Here is a 15,360-nt window from a genome sequence, read left to right as displayed (position 1 = left end):
AGCAAGTTAAGCCTTGTCTATTGAAGTCTAAGTACCCTTATACTGATGTGATAAGTTTTAAAGACTGCCAGTCAACCTCTCTGGCACGGAAAATTAACTGTTACAAGTGTGGACTCTCATTCCTTCATGTTTTAATTGTTGTTGGAGATTTTAAAAATGTAAAATTTTAAATTAAGCTTATCTTTTACTTTTCATTTCATCCTCTCTCTCTTAATTCAATCTTTCTTTCCTGTTCCTTATTTCTCTTTCTGTACATGATTTTTCATTGGATTCACCCACTCTCATTTACACTTCTCAGTCCTTGCACTGTTAATTTCACAATCCTTCAATCTGATTGGTGAAGGAGATACACAGTTTCTGGCCCTGTTCATTGAGGTCCTAGAGGCCCTGTTTCCCTTGCTACAACATTATCAGATTGCACGATCAGCAATTTCCCATGAAAAAAGTTTAAAAACTAAAATATGCAAGGTCAAGTCTAACAAAGCCATTTGATGCCCTGCTGCAGGAAATTATAGCCCATTAGCTTTTTGGCCTACAAAGAAGCTATTTGAGAGGTGATCTAATAGAGAAATATAAGATTGTTAAGAGAATGGAAATTAAAACTGCAACATTACTTTAAAGTAAATTGTTGAAGTAAAACAAGGGATCACAAGTTCAAACTAGTAAGAAGTTATTCTTAGAACTGATATCAGGAGGTAAAGGCCTGCTCGGGTCAGCAAAAAAAAAACCCAACCCGAGCCCAACAGAACCACATTCGACCCGAGCCCAACCCGATCCGAGTCCTTCCATTTTTTCCCGCGCCCGACCCAACCATCAGTTAACTTACCTTTGGTTTTTCACTTTCATTCAGATATCTCAAAGCAAAGTTAAATCCGAGACAAAACATTGCAATTACATTATTTTTTCCGCAATGTGGATAATCTTTAAGTGTTAAGGTTTCAATAGTAAACTCCGTCAGAATAGTCTGGCATTCTGGTTTTTGAATTTTTCCACAAAGGCTAGGAGGTTATGATCAGTATTACCAATGTCTCTCTGTAGTCGTGGCAGACATAGACCTCAAAATGCTTAAGAGCTAGTAATAAGCTCAGGGTTTCTTTTTCCACTGTTGAATATCTTTTTCGGTGCTGATTTAGCTTTTTGGAAAAGTATCCCACTGGCCTTTCTATGCCCGATTCATCGTCTTGTAACAGGACTGCACCGACTCCCAGGTCACTAGCATCAATTGCTACCTTCAAGGGTTTGGTGAAATTTGGAGCAGCCAACACTGGTTCATTAATCAAAATGGTTTTCAGCCTCTCAAAAGATGCTTGGCACTCCCCTGACCACACTACCTTAGTTTTCCTTTTCTGGAGCAAATCTGTCAGTGAAGCAGCTATAATACTAAAATTTGGTACACACGCGGTAGAAACCACACATCTCCAAGAACCTCATGATTTCTCACTTAGTCCTCGGGGTGGGGAACTCCATCAACGCTTGCACTTTCACTATTCTTGGCAACACTTGTCCTTGCCCTACTATTTGTCTGAGGTATGTTACTCTGGCTTTTGCAAATTCACTTTTGGCCAGGTTTATCACTAAATCAGCCAATTGTAATCTTCTAGACAGAGGCTATAGTTGTTCCAAGTGGTCCTTCCAAGTGTCACTGTATACCAACACATCATCAAGATAAATCACACAGTTAGGAACACTGACTACCACGTGATTCATTAGTCTCGGAAAAGTGGCTGAGATAGTTTTTTTTAGCCCAAATGGCATCACTTGGCATTGGAAAAGACCATCCGGTATGACAAAGACCAATATTTCTTTAGCTCAGGGTGTTAAAGGAACCTGCCAGTATCCCTTTAACAAATCTATTTTTGTAAGAAACGTGGCACTGCCCACTCTGTCAATACAGTCTCCCAGCGAGAAATTGGGTTGGAATTTGCCTTTATTACTGCATTAAGCTTTCTGTAGTCTATGCAGAATCTAGTTGAAGCGTGAGGTTTAGGCAGGAACATAACTGGGGAACTCCAGCTGCTTTGACTGGGTTCAATTAGGTGGTTTTCCAGCATGTTTTGGATTTCTGATTTTACCTGGGCCTGCTTCTCTGGACTTAAGCGATAAGAACGCTGTTTTATAGGAAAGGATTCCCCTACATCCACATCATGTGTGGCTAAGGTTGTACATCCTGGTTTGTCCCTACAGACTTCTTTAAATGCCGTGAGTAGCCTTGTAAGGTCTTCTCGGTGTTTTGCATCTAAATATGAAAGCATAGTGTCCAATCCCCCTAACAATTCAGTATTAGCTAACCGGATAGCAGGAGGTTCAATTTGAGAATTGTCTGAGCCTCCTCCTGCCTCATCCTCACTATCCCTTTCATCCTTCACTGTCCCTACTACCTGACATACCTGTTCTTGCTTATCCTCCTCCCGGCAATGATATTGTTTCAACATATTCATATGGCAGCCAATTCTTTTTCCAGTGACCTTTGGTGTCAATCAAATCGTTTACTTTACTAATTCTTTTGACCGCTTTAGATGGACCACTGAACCATGCTTTCAGTAGTTCACCCTGTAAAGGCAGTAATACTAACACCTCATCCCCTGGTTGAAATGTTTGGGTCTTGGCATGCCTGTCTGCCCATTTCTTCGTGGTTGTTTGGGAAGCTTTAAGATGTTCCTGAACCACTTTGCAGGCTCTCTTGAGCCATCCCCTTACACACAAGATTCGTCCCTCTGTTCTAATTACCCATAACTTCCTGTAAAGCTTTAGACATAAAATTGGAACCTTGATCAACTGAATCTCAATCAGTAATCCATATCTAGTGAAGAACTGGGTTAACTTCTCCACCACTACTTTAGCAGAAATTGTTCTCAGGGGAATGGCCTCTGGGAACCAAGTAGCCATATTCATGATAGTGAGTATATATTGGTATCCAGCTTTTGTTTTCGGTAAAGGTCCTACACAGTCTACCAACACCCTACTAAATGGTTCCCCAAAAACTGGTATGGGAATTAGAGATACCAGTTTTATGGCAGGTTGCAGTTTTCCCACAATCTGACACGTATGGCACGTTTTACCAAACTGCACCACGTCCTTTGAAAGACCTGGCCAGTAAAAATGTCAACCGAGACGTGATTGGGTCTTCCAGATCCCCACATATCCCGACATAGGAATTTCATGGGCTATCCTTAATATTCCCTAGCAATACTTGGGAAGTACCACTATTTGAAGAACAACTGTCCATTCTTCATCTGCAGGTCTGTGAGGAGGTCTCCACTTCCTCATCAGAATCCCATTTTTAATATAGTAGCCTTCCAGAACTCCTTTTGCCTCAGCTTCAGTTGGAGCTGATTGTGCCACTTTGTTTAACTCTGGATCGGCCTGCTGAGCCTTGATCAATCCAAATTCCCAAAGAAAGTTTCAGATATTCGTCTATCTGTCTGTGGTGCCAACTTTACTTCCAACAATGGAACTTGTTTAACCATTGCTCGGGTCAGTACACATGAAGGAAAAATTCCTGGAACCTTTTTCTGCAACTGTTCTGTCTCTTTGACTTCTCTTGGTCGTTCTGTGACTACTGGAGAAGCTACTACCTCCTCTCCAGCCAAAATCATTCCCTAGGAGTAGGTCAACTCCATTTACAGGCAAACTATGGATAACTCCCACAGTTACCGTTATAGACATTAGGTCACACACTAGGTGCACCCCATACAAAGGTACGGGTACATACTCCCCGCACACACTATTCACTAAAACCTTGGCATTCAATGCACTCTCTGGTGCAAAAGTTATGCCTTTCCCCAGCAGAAAAGAGTTTGGGTGGCTCCTGTATCCCTATGTATAGCTATAGGTTTACCTGCCTCACTTGAGGGATAAGGAGTTGCTTTTCCTTTTGACAAGAATTTCCTATAACTCTCAGGTATCTTAGTCACGACCCTCGTACTTGCAACGGTTTTTGTACTTGGCCTTACAGCTGCAGTTGGAGCTACAGCCTGATCTGCTGTACTCTTGGTCAGGACCCCTTTCTCTGCATTGTCTTGGTGTACCCCAATAAGTCCCAGGGGTTTACGTCGCAAATTTCAGCATTCTGCATGAAGATGTCCCACCTTATGACAATGGTAACACTTAGCCTTGCGGACCTCACTTCTACTCTCAGCATCTTTCTTTCTGGCCTGAGGAGGAGATCCTGGGGCATTCCTAGCTGCCCCTTCTTGTCCCAGCTACTTGCTTTCCTTTCACCCTCCCACCTCTAGCCTTCTCAGGTTTGTGGGGGTGACGGACAAAGGATTTTGGCTTGTAAACAAGCTCATAATCATCAGTGATTTCTGCCGCCTGTCTAGCTGTTTCTGGTTCTCTACATGGGTTCTTACTAATGGAGGAGTGAATTTTTAAATTCTTCCAGGAGAATTAGTTCCCTAAGGTTCTCATATGTGGCCTCTACCTTTAGTGCCTGCATCCAACGATCAAAATTAATTTGCTTTACCCTCTCAAATTCTATACAAATCTGCTCAGGCTGTCTCCGGAGGTTCTGAAATTTCTGCCTGCACGCTACAGGGACCAACTCATAAGCAGCAAGAATAGCCTTTTTTGCCACCTCATAATCTGCAGAGGCCTCCTCAGAAAGCATGGCATAAACTTCATTCGCTTTGCCCATCAAACTGCTTTGCATAAGCAGTGTCCAGGTTTCCTTTGGCCACTTCATCTATTTGGCTATCGTTTCAGAAGAAATGAAAAATGCCTCTACATCCGTTTCCTCAAATATCAGGAGGACTTGTACAAATTTAAACAGCTTTCCACTGGGTCCTGGGCTGGAGACAGGTCTTTCCCCACCCGAATGTTCATTGGGGGTCAAGGGCATCCTTTTCTTCCCTCTAGTTCCAGCCTTCTAATTTGGTATTCCCTTTCTTTCTCCTTTTCCTCTCTTTTTCTTGCCCTTTCTCTCTCCTGCCACTCTCCTTGCTTCCTTTGAAATGCTCTCGGTTTTGCCCTTTCCTCCTTTTCCCTTCCAAGTTCAAGCTGCTTCAACTGCAACTGAATGTTAGCTAATTCAACTGCACTACCATCTGGTTTGCTGCCTTCTTCTTCTTCCAATTGCAAATGCTGTGCTATTACTTCAATTATGTCTGCTTTCTTAGCTCCTGGTTTTAACTCTAACCCCAACAGGTCTGCCAAATCCTTTAGTCTAATCTTGGTTAAGTTTCTCAAATTACTCAGGGATACCTCCTCCTGCCCCAGAAAGGTCGTAGCAACTAACAAAGACATTCCGGTCATGTAAACTTTACTGTATTGCATAATAAACCTGTTTTTTCCTTTTCCTTTTTTCAGTTATTATTACTCCACTTACAATTGCACGTCGCCGGCATTGGGTTATCCCACACAGATCCCCCAGTTATTTGTCACAATCGAGACGAGAGGAGTGCACTGTCTTTTCTAGTTCCACTTCTCCAAAGGCCACAACATATATTTAAATGTTAACCTAGTTACCAATGTGGACAATCACATACTCTACGCTTTATCCCAGAATAAAAAACACCAACCAGATTTCTTTAATTTTTTTTATTCGTTCATGGGTTGTGGGCGTTGCTGCCTAGGCCAGGATTTATTGCCCATCCCTAATTGCTATTGAACTGAGTGGCTTGCTACACCATCTCAAAGGGCATTTAAGAGTCATCCACATTGCTGTGGATCTGGACTCACATGTAGGGCAGACCAGGTAAGGATGGAAGATTTCCTTCCCTAAAAGGACATTAGTGAACCAGATGCGTTTTACCACAATCGACAATGGTTTCATGGTCACTAATAGTCCATCTTTTTAATTCCAGATTTTATTAATTGAATTCAAATTTCACCATCTGCCGTGGTGGGATTTGAACCCATGTCCCCAGAGAACTGTAGCCTGGGCCTCTAGGCTAATAGTCTAGTGACATTACCACTACACCACCGCCTCCCCAACAAAATTATCAGTTTATTATTAAAAAAAAGACTTAACCAGTAACGAAGCAAAGCGTTAACACACAGATTGGAATACGAAAGTTCACTTAGCCCCACTCACTCACACACACACACATATATAGGTTAACCGAAAAAGAGAGATTTTCTCTTTCGAGCTCTGTTACAAAAAAAAAGGCAAAAAAAGAATACTTTGGCCAAATACTTTCTAATTCTTGAAGAAAAAAAGAGAAGATATGGAAAGATGTCAGTTGTCCCTTTTTGCGTAGACAGCTGTTACTGGGATCTTTCTAGAACAGTTTTTTTCAGGTGACATTGAGGATCAGTTTGGCAGGCTTTTCAGGAGAAATGCAACATCTGTTTCTCTATTTCTTAAACTTGATTTCAGGAAGTTCTCAAAGAGATGGAAGAGGGTGAGTTTATGGCAGCTGCTCTCTTGCTGGTTTTCTCCAACTGCCTTCAAAACAGTTCACATCACAATACACTGTCCAAAGCAAAGCCAAAAATAATACCTCAAGAGTCAAGCCTCATGACCCCTATAAATCTTGACCATTCATTTCTCTGTAAGCATCTCCCTCAAGTCAAAGAACCCCTGCTGGGTATTTATCTGAAGACAGTTGACTTCCAGTAAATGTTGTTTACAAACAAGACCTCTCAGTGTCCTTTCAAATGAACCCAGTGAAAAAAACATCCATGGAATCCTTTACAATTTTCCCAAATAAAACAATGTCCATAATTCTAAAATACGAGTCCTCAAAAAAAACTTTAAAAATATAGAAGCACTGTCACAACATGTTACAATGAGATGATCTTAGGATCTTTCTGGGTGGATAGATAGATGAATTAAGATATGTAATGATATGGCATTGAAAAACATAATGGATAATTGTTCAGAAATAAAGGTGTTCACCTGAACATAAGAATGTAAGGTTTGCACACTGTTACTTAGGGTAAATCTGTTATTTGTTTCTGTTATTTGTTTCTGTGAAGTATAGAGATACACAGTTATCGATGTCAAAAAACAATCAATACAGTCCCAGAATCGTGTAGCTGGAGATCCTCAAGGCGATGTCCTTGGCCCAATCATTTTCAACTGTCACAAAGTCAGGATTGAGGTTGTTCACTGATGACTCTGTAGTGTTCAGCTTTGTTCACAACTCCTCTGATAAAGGAGGAGCCCATGCCGGCCTACAACAGGACCTGGATATTGGCCAGGCTCGGACTGACAAGTGGCAGGTATTATTAATTACACTACATAAGTGCTGGACAATATCTATCTCAGACAAGAAAAGCCCAAGCATCTCCCTCTGACCTTGAGTGGCCCCACCAATGCTGAGTGCCCAGATATCAGCTTCCAGGGGGCAGTCATCATTGACCAGAAGCTATAAAGACTAGCCATATCAATACTGTGGCTATAAGAGCAAGGCAGAGGTGTGTAGCCATTCATTGCCCCTCTGCCATTTACAAAGCTCAACTGAAAGAGTGTGACAAATTACTCATCACTCACCTGGGAGGGTGCTGCCACAAAAAGTCAAGAAATTCAACACCCACCAAGACAGAGCAGTCCCTGTGATCAATAGCAATGTGGTTGTACTGTGTGGTATCTACAGGATGCAGTGCAGCAACTTGCCAAACTTACTTGTGTGGCACTTGTAACCTCCACCACCAAGTGTTAGTATCATGGGAACACCATTACCTCAAGTTCCGCTCCAAGTCATATGGCATCATATATATTTGTGGTCACTGGGCCAAAGTTTTCGAATTCCGTACCTAACACCATCGTGGGAACACCATTTAGCACAATGACTTGCAGCAGTTCAAGAGGATGGACTCCAATGTCTCAGAACAATTAGGGATGGGTAGTAAATATAGTCCCCCAACCTATCCAGATCAATAAATAATTACTGTCCATACATACTACATATTTAGTGTCGATGCAAAGCTGCTTTGGCTGAATCACTGTTAAATTTCAGGAGTATTAATCAGGTTTCAACACTGTAAGAAATGGATGTCCAATGGTCTTATAAAATCTTAAGAAATTAACTGAATACTATAGAAATAGCTCTCTCGTTTTCAGTCTCTCCCTAATGAAGAAAAATTCTTCAACAGCCTGCCAGAGCTGACACAGACACAGAACAGCAGTCAGGATAGATCAAGTTTTTTCATAAGGTCAGTTTATCCCAAGCATTCCTGGATCTGATAAGATGGAGTCTCATGTCCACATATTTAAAACAAACTGGGAGAAAGTAGCACAATGTCCATACAAGAAATAAGCAAATGTGTGGGGTGGGGGTGGGGGCAGGGGGTTATCTCATTGCCTGGGGTTGGAATAGGAAGGGTCCACCTTGGGTACCTGTCTCCTGGTAATTATACAATTGAATGGGAAGATGTAATTGAACAAATGATTGGCATGAAGCGTCCACCAGCCGCTTAAAATTTGTAGTTACAATCTGCCCAAGGGCTGGTCTTCTGCTCACTTCTCCAGGCCTCATGCTCCTGTGCTTTCCTCTTCAGTTGCTGAGAAGAGGCTGCCATTTTTAACTTCCATGAGAATGAGCAATATAACTAGGGAAAAAGTACAAGGTGGTTTCCCGTTGCCTTGGTATATATGGTTTAAAGGAAACACAAGTCATCTTCCTGAAGGATCCTCTGTCTGTAAGCAGCCATTGTCCCTCGAGGTGTAGCTCTTCCACCATCACCCTCGAAAATTCTCTGGTTCCACTACTGGCCATGGCTCGTAGCCCTGTGCATGGGACCCTTACCTGGGCCTAGGGTGAAGCGCAAAGGGCAAGAACAACCACCCACCGAGGTTTCAAATCGCCCTGTTAGCCAAGCTTTAAAAACAAAATCATATAAATGGGCAGTCCAGGAGGGAAGAACATGTTGGACAGGGGAAACGTTCCCCGAGGTGAATCCAATCTAGCTTTGGCTTAACACCTTGGTCAGCTGTTAGCCTCGAGGTGGATCCATGCTAGCTGCAGCCAGCTTGAGAGAGAAACGAAGGAGAAGAGATCATTACCGCAAGCTACAGAAATCACACCACTTCGCCTCATCTGTCCATCCAATCTGGGACCAGTAAACCATCCTCACCTGTTACAGGTCGTATGTCTACTTATTCTGATTATGTGTTGTATTTGAACTGTTGCTTCTCAGCAAACTATTTTGAGTCTTCTTTGGCCTCCTTATCTCAAGAGACAATGGATAAGCGCCTGGAGGTGGTCAGTGGTGTGTGGAGCAGCGCCTGGAGTGGCTATAAAGGCCAATTCTAGAGTGACAGGCTCTTCCACAGGTGCTGCAGAGAAATTTGTTTGTCGGGGCTGTTACACAGTTGGCTCTCCCCTTGCGCCTCTGTCTTTTTTCCTGCCAACTACTAAGTCTCTTCGACTCGCCACACTTTAACCCCGTCTTTATGGCTGCCCGCCAGCTCTGGCGAACGCTGGCAACTGACTCCCACGACTTATGATCAATGTCACAGGATTTCATGTCGCGTTTGCAGACGTCTTTAAAGCGGAGACATGGACGGCCGGTGGGTCTGATACCAGTGGCGAGCTCGCTGTACAATGTGTCTTTGGGGATCCTGCCATCTTCCATGCGGCTCACATGGCCAAGCCATTATTTTGAGTAATGTGACATTAATCAAACCTTACAACACCCAAACTGACTGCAAAATGAAATCGAGTGTGAGTACCTTCTCCAGGAAGTCTCAATCCTCTTTACTTTGGTGGCAGGTCAGGCTCAGAAACCTGATTCAAGTTGTATTTCTATAACTGTTGTATCCGTGTGAACTTAAACTGTTTTCTTTTTTTTTTCTTTTTGGGCCTCCTTATCTCGAGAGACAATGGATACGCGCCTGGAGGTGGTCAGTGGTTTGTGAAGCAGCGCCTGGAGTGGCTATAAAGACCAATTCTGGAGTGACAGGCTCTTCCACAGGTGCTGCAGAGAAATTTGTTTGTTGGGGCTGTTGCACAGTTGGCTCTCCCCTTGCGCCTCTGTCTTTTTTCCTGCCAACTGCTAAGTCTCTTCGACTCGCCACAATTTAGCCCTGTCTTTATGGCTGCCCGCCAGCTCTGGCGAATGCTGGCAACTGACTCCCACGACTTGTGATCAATGTCACACGATTTCATGTCGCGTTTGCAGACGTCTTTATAACGGAGACATGGACGGCCGGTGGGTCTGATACCAGTGGCGAGCTCGCTGTACAATGTGTCTTTGGGGATCCTGCCATCTTCCATGCGGCTCACATGGCCAAGCCATCTCAAGCGCCGTTGACTCAGTAGTGTGTATAAGCTGGGGATGTTGGCCGCTTCAAGGACTTCTGTGTTGGAGATATAGTCCTGCCACCTGATGCCAAGTATTCTCCGAAGGCAGCGAAGATGGAATGAATTGAGACGTCGCTCTTGGCTGGCATACGTTGTCCAGGCCTCGCTGCCGTAGAGCAAGGTACTGAGGACACAGGCCTGATACACTCGGACTTTTGTGTTCCGTGTCAGTGCGCCATTTTCCCACACTCTCTTGGCCAGTCTGAACATAGCAGTGGAAGCCTTACCCATGCGCTTGTTGATTTCTGCATCTAGAGACAGGTTACTGGTGATAGTTGAGCCTAGGTAGGTGAACTCTTGAACCACTTCCAGAGCGTGGTCGCCAATATTGATGGATGGAGCATTTCTGACATCCTGCCCCATGATGTTCGTTTTCTTGAGGCTGATGGTTAGGCCAAATTCATTGCAGGCAGACGCAAACCTGTCGATGAGACTCTGCAGGCATTCTTCAGTGTGAGATGTTAAAGCAGCATCGTCAGCAAAGAGGAGTTCTCTGATGAGGACTTTCCGTACTTTGGACTTCGCTCTTAGACGGGCAAGGTTGAACAACCTGCCCCCTGATCTTGTGTGGAGGAAAATTCCTTCTTCAGAGGATTTGAACGCATGTGAAAGCAGCAGGGAGAAGAAAATCCCAAAAAGTGTGGGTGCGAGAACACAGCCCTGTTTCACACCACTCAGGATAGGAAAGGGCTCTGATGAGGAGCCACCATGTTGAATTGTGCCTTTCATATTGTCATGGAATGAGGTGATGATACTTAGTAGCTTTGGTGGACATCCGATCTTTTCTAGTAGTCTGAAGAGACCACGTCTGCTGACGAGGTCAAAGGCTTTGGTGAGATCAATGAAAGCAATGTAGAGGGGCATCTGTTGTTCACGGCATTTCTCCTGTATCTGACGAAGGGAGAACAGCATGTCAATAGTCGATCTCTCTGCACGAAAGCCACACTGTGCCTCAGGGTTTTAAACTGTTTTACACTGATGTTAAAGCTGTGCTATGAATTCATGGTTAGACTTTATCGCCCTCTGCTGGAAATGTTGAAAATCTCAGCCCAGTTTTGTAGTGAAGAACTCAGTCAATAAAGACCAGGCTTAAAAAAACTACAGTTTCTGGAAATGTGAAACAAACACAGAAAATACTGGAAACACTTTCAAGGCTAGATAGCATATGTGAATAGAATAGAGGCAATAATATTTTGGGTATGGAGCCTTTGTCAAAGATGCTTCTGTATCAAAAAAGGATCATTCTTGTCTTAAACATTTGGTTAGTGTTAGCTTCTTTAATGCTCTGATAATTCATGGCCTAAAATCCAGGCAAATAATGTCCCATCTTAATTCAATAGAATGATGTGACAATTATTCAGTTAGGCCTCAAGCAATTTGCTTGAGGGAAGAATCAAGCCATTCAATTACAATACAAACATGCTGTGTGATTTGTTCAGCTATAGGTCCGATTGGCAACTTTTTAAATTAAAAAAAAATCCTTGGCTTCAATAACTATTCTGGGGAGTACTTAGAAGCCTGTCTTTTTCAAATGACAGACATCTATCTGAAGTTTACGAAGCAAGATTGTCTGATAGGAACTTCTGAAGTCAATTTCTGTTGCTGGTGAAAGAGTTAAAAAAAACTGCACAAGAATGTAAATAGCATCATAGTTTCATTATTTTCTAGCACACAAGAAGCTAGAATAATACATCAACATTAAACATTCCGAAGAAGGGTCACTGGCCTGAAACGTTAACTCTGTTCCTCCCTCCACAGATGCTGCCAGACCTGCTGAGTTTTTCCAGCACTTGGTTTTTATTTCAGATTTCCAGCATCCGCAGTATTTTGCTTTTATTTAAATATATATGTTATGTTTTTGCTGTTGCCTACTTGTTCTATTACTAATTAATTAATTAATCCACTTTCACCATAGACAAGGAAGTGGACAATAGGCTCTCAAAAGCAAACAGTACATTCGGCAGACCAAACTCAAAGTATACAAAGCCGTAGTCCTCACCATCCTTCTGTATGGCACTGAGTCATGGGTCCTATACTGCTGTCATGTATGCCTTCTGGAGCGCTTCCATCAGCGCTGCCTCCGCAGCATCCTCAAGATCCGCACCACAAACATTGAAGTCCTGGGAACAGCCAACATCACCAGCATCGAGGCCACTCTCCTGCAAAACCAACTGCATTGGGCGGGTCACGTTGCCTGGATGGACAGTCGCCTACCCAAGATCATGTTGTATGGAGAGCGGACCATGGGTAAAAGGAACAGAGGGGCCCCAGGCAAACATTTCAAGGACTCCCTGAAGAAGTCCCTCTCTGTGTGCCACATTGACCATCACCAGTGGGAAGCACAGGCCATAGATCATAATGCCTGGAGATGCTGCATCAGGAGGGCTACAGACACCTTTGAAACTGAGCAAAGAACCAGCATGAAAGAGAAAAGGAGGAAAAGGATAGATCCAATTGCCCCCAGCAGTGACTGCACCTTTACTTGCAGTCACTGTGGGAGAATCTGCTGATCACAGATAGGCCTGACTAGCCACCAGCGGGCCTGCAACCGATCAGTACAATCTTCGTAAAAATCTTCGTGCACGAAGGAATGCCAAGAGAGAATTAATTTTTTTGTCAATTAAAGGCATAAACAAGATCATGTGTTGTGTTTTCAAAGAGAAGGAGGTATGGGATAGAACTGGTGGATGAAGGCATTTGAAAAAGTCTCCATTATTCTCAGACACTCCTAGATACAAGTGAAAATATTTTCACGGAAGTAGGGAGTGAACTTATATATGGGAGGAGTCTGAAACACACAAGCAAGTAGCATCCAGAGTAAAACAAACTGAAATGTAACAGCACCTTACCATTTTAAATAACTGATTGGAATAAAATTATGAACAGATGAAACTGATGGGCAGGATTACATCATGATGATGGCTGGAGTATCATGAATAGAGACTGCTACCAGCTTGCACCACTCAACCAGCAGCCTGAGAGGGTCAAAAAGTCACAGAAAAAACCTGGGACCAATAAGGGAAAAAGTACTCTCGAAAATTCTCCTTGACCCCTTCAGGCAATCGAAATCAGTCTCGGTCACATGGACCAAGTGTTATTTATAAAGAGAAAAACAGAGTTAACGTTTCAGGTCTGTGACCTTTAACAGGTCTGATGAAGGGTCACAGACCTGAAGCATTAATTCTGTTTGTCTCTTCACAGATGCTGCCAAACCTGCTGAGTAATTCCAGCACTTTCTGTTTTTTTAAAGATTTCCAGCATCTGAAGTATTTTGCTTTTGTGCTATTTATAAAGACTATCTCTGCTCCGTTCAAGAATTGGTCTAGCTCCATCTTGAAGGCATGCAGAGAGTCAGCACCCACCACACCACCCAGTGGGATGCTCCAAAGATTTACAACTCCCTGGGAAAAAGGACTGTCAAACATCCAGTATACTCGTACGCTTACATGGTTTAAACTTGTGTCCCCCGGTCCTACCCCCAATCTGTTAAACTGAAATAATCTATCAATAGGCACATTATCCAGCCCTTTAAGTATTTTATAGGCTTCTAACAGTTCATCCCTAAGTCCATACTGCTCGAAAGTAAATAGACCAATGTCCTTAAACCTGTCTGAATAGCTGAGGCTCTGTAAGTTAGGATTTATTCTTTCCTGTGGACCTTTTCCAAGGCTATTATATCACTCTCCATGTGCGGACCAAAACTGTGTACAGTACTCCAGATGCGACCTGACCAGCGACCTGTGTAGTAACAGAATGGTGCCCTTTGATTTATACTGAATGGTTCCATTGATACATCCCAATACCCTGTTAACCTTTCACAAACAGTGGTCATGAACCTGCAGTGATCTGTGCACAATAACAGCAAGCTCTTTTTCTCTCAACCTCTTTCAGTATTGTTCCTTGCAAATGTATTCTTCTTGGCCCTATACTTATCTAAGTTAAATGTCATTTATCATTGTGTGATCCACTCCCCAAGCACATTTTTGCATTTGATTACAGTTCTCTACTATTTTAACCATTCCACAGATTTGTTTTTATCTGCAAATTTGCTGACCATACTCTCAACATTGCAGTCCAGGACATTAATAAGAATAATGGACAGCAGCGGGCCTAGGATTGATCCCTGGTGAACACCATAGTAACATGGCTCAAGGTTGAACCACATCCGTTAACTACAATGTTTTGGCTCCAAAACCGGAGCCCAATTACTGATCCAGCATATAAATTCCAAATAAGACCACAAGATTCTATAGTGCAAGATGCCTAATCAAAGGCCTTCTAAATGTCCGGGTAAACGATGTCTACTAGATTTCCCTCATCCGCTACCCTAGCTACAGCCTCAAAAAACTCTCATCAAATTTGTAAAGCATGACTTGTCTTTTTGGAAGCTGTGTTGTGCATTTCTAATGGGCCTTCCCTTTTCTGGTGATCATAAAGAGCATCTTTTTCGATCACTTCTTGTGTCTTGTTACATTAACACTGCCAAGTGGCGCAGTGGTTAGCACCGCAGCCTCACAGCTCCAGCGATCTGGGTTCAATTCTGGGTACTGCCTGTGTGGAGTTTGCAAGTTCGCCCTGTGTCTGCGTGGGTTTCCTCCCACAGCCAAAAGACTTGCAGGTTGATAGGTAAATTGGCCATTATAAATTGCCCCTAGTATAGGTAGGTGGTAGGGGAATATAGGGACAGGTGAGGATGTGGTAGGAATATGGGATTAGTGTAGGATTAGTATAAATGGGTGGTTAATGGTCGGCACAGACTCGGTGGGCCGAAGGGCCCGTTTCAGTGCTGTATCTCTAAATCAAATCAAAATTTTAAAATAAAACTGACTACTTCTTGTAAGTGATTCTCTTGTGGAAAGAGTCACCGTACCCAGGACTGTGGAGACTGGGTGGTGCTGCCTGTTTTCAATCACCGTGCCATTGTTCACAGGCAGCCTGTGGCATGCTTTTTGAAAATTGACTGAAAGCCTAGATAGTGATGTTGGTACTCTTGTTAGGAAGTTAATGGTAGGTTACTAAAACTTTTGGAAATAATCGCTGGCTAGTTTACTAACAAATTTGCTGGGCTAAAATGTTCACTGCATCTCTCCACTGGAGGTCAGCCAATGAC

Source organism: Heterodontus francisci, chromosome 36 (genome assembly GCF_036365525.1).
Source record: "Heterodontus francisci isolate sHetFra1 chromosome 36, sHetFra1.hap1, whole genome shotgun sequence".
NCBI lineage: Eukaryota > Metazoa > Chordata > Chondrichthyes > Heterodontiformes > Heterodontidae > Heterodontus > Heterodontus francisci.
The sequence above is the reverse complement of the archived record's forward strand: the minus strand, read 5'-3'. Positions refer to the sequence as shown.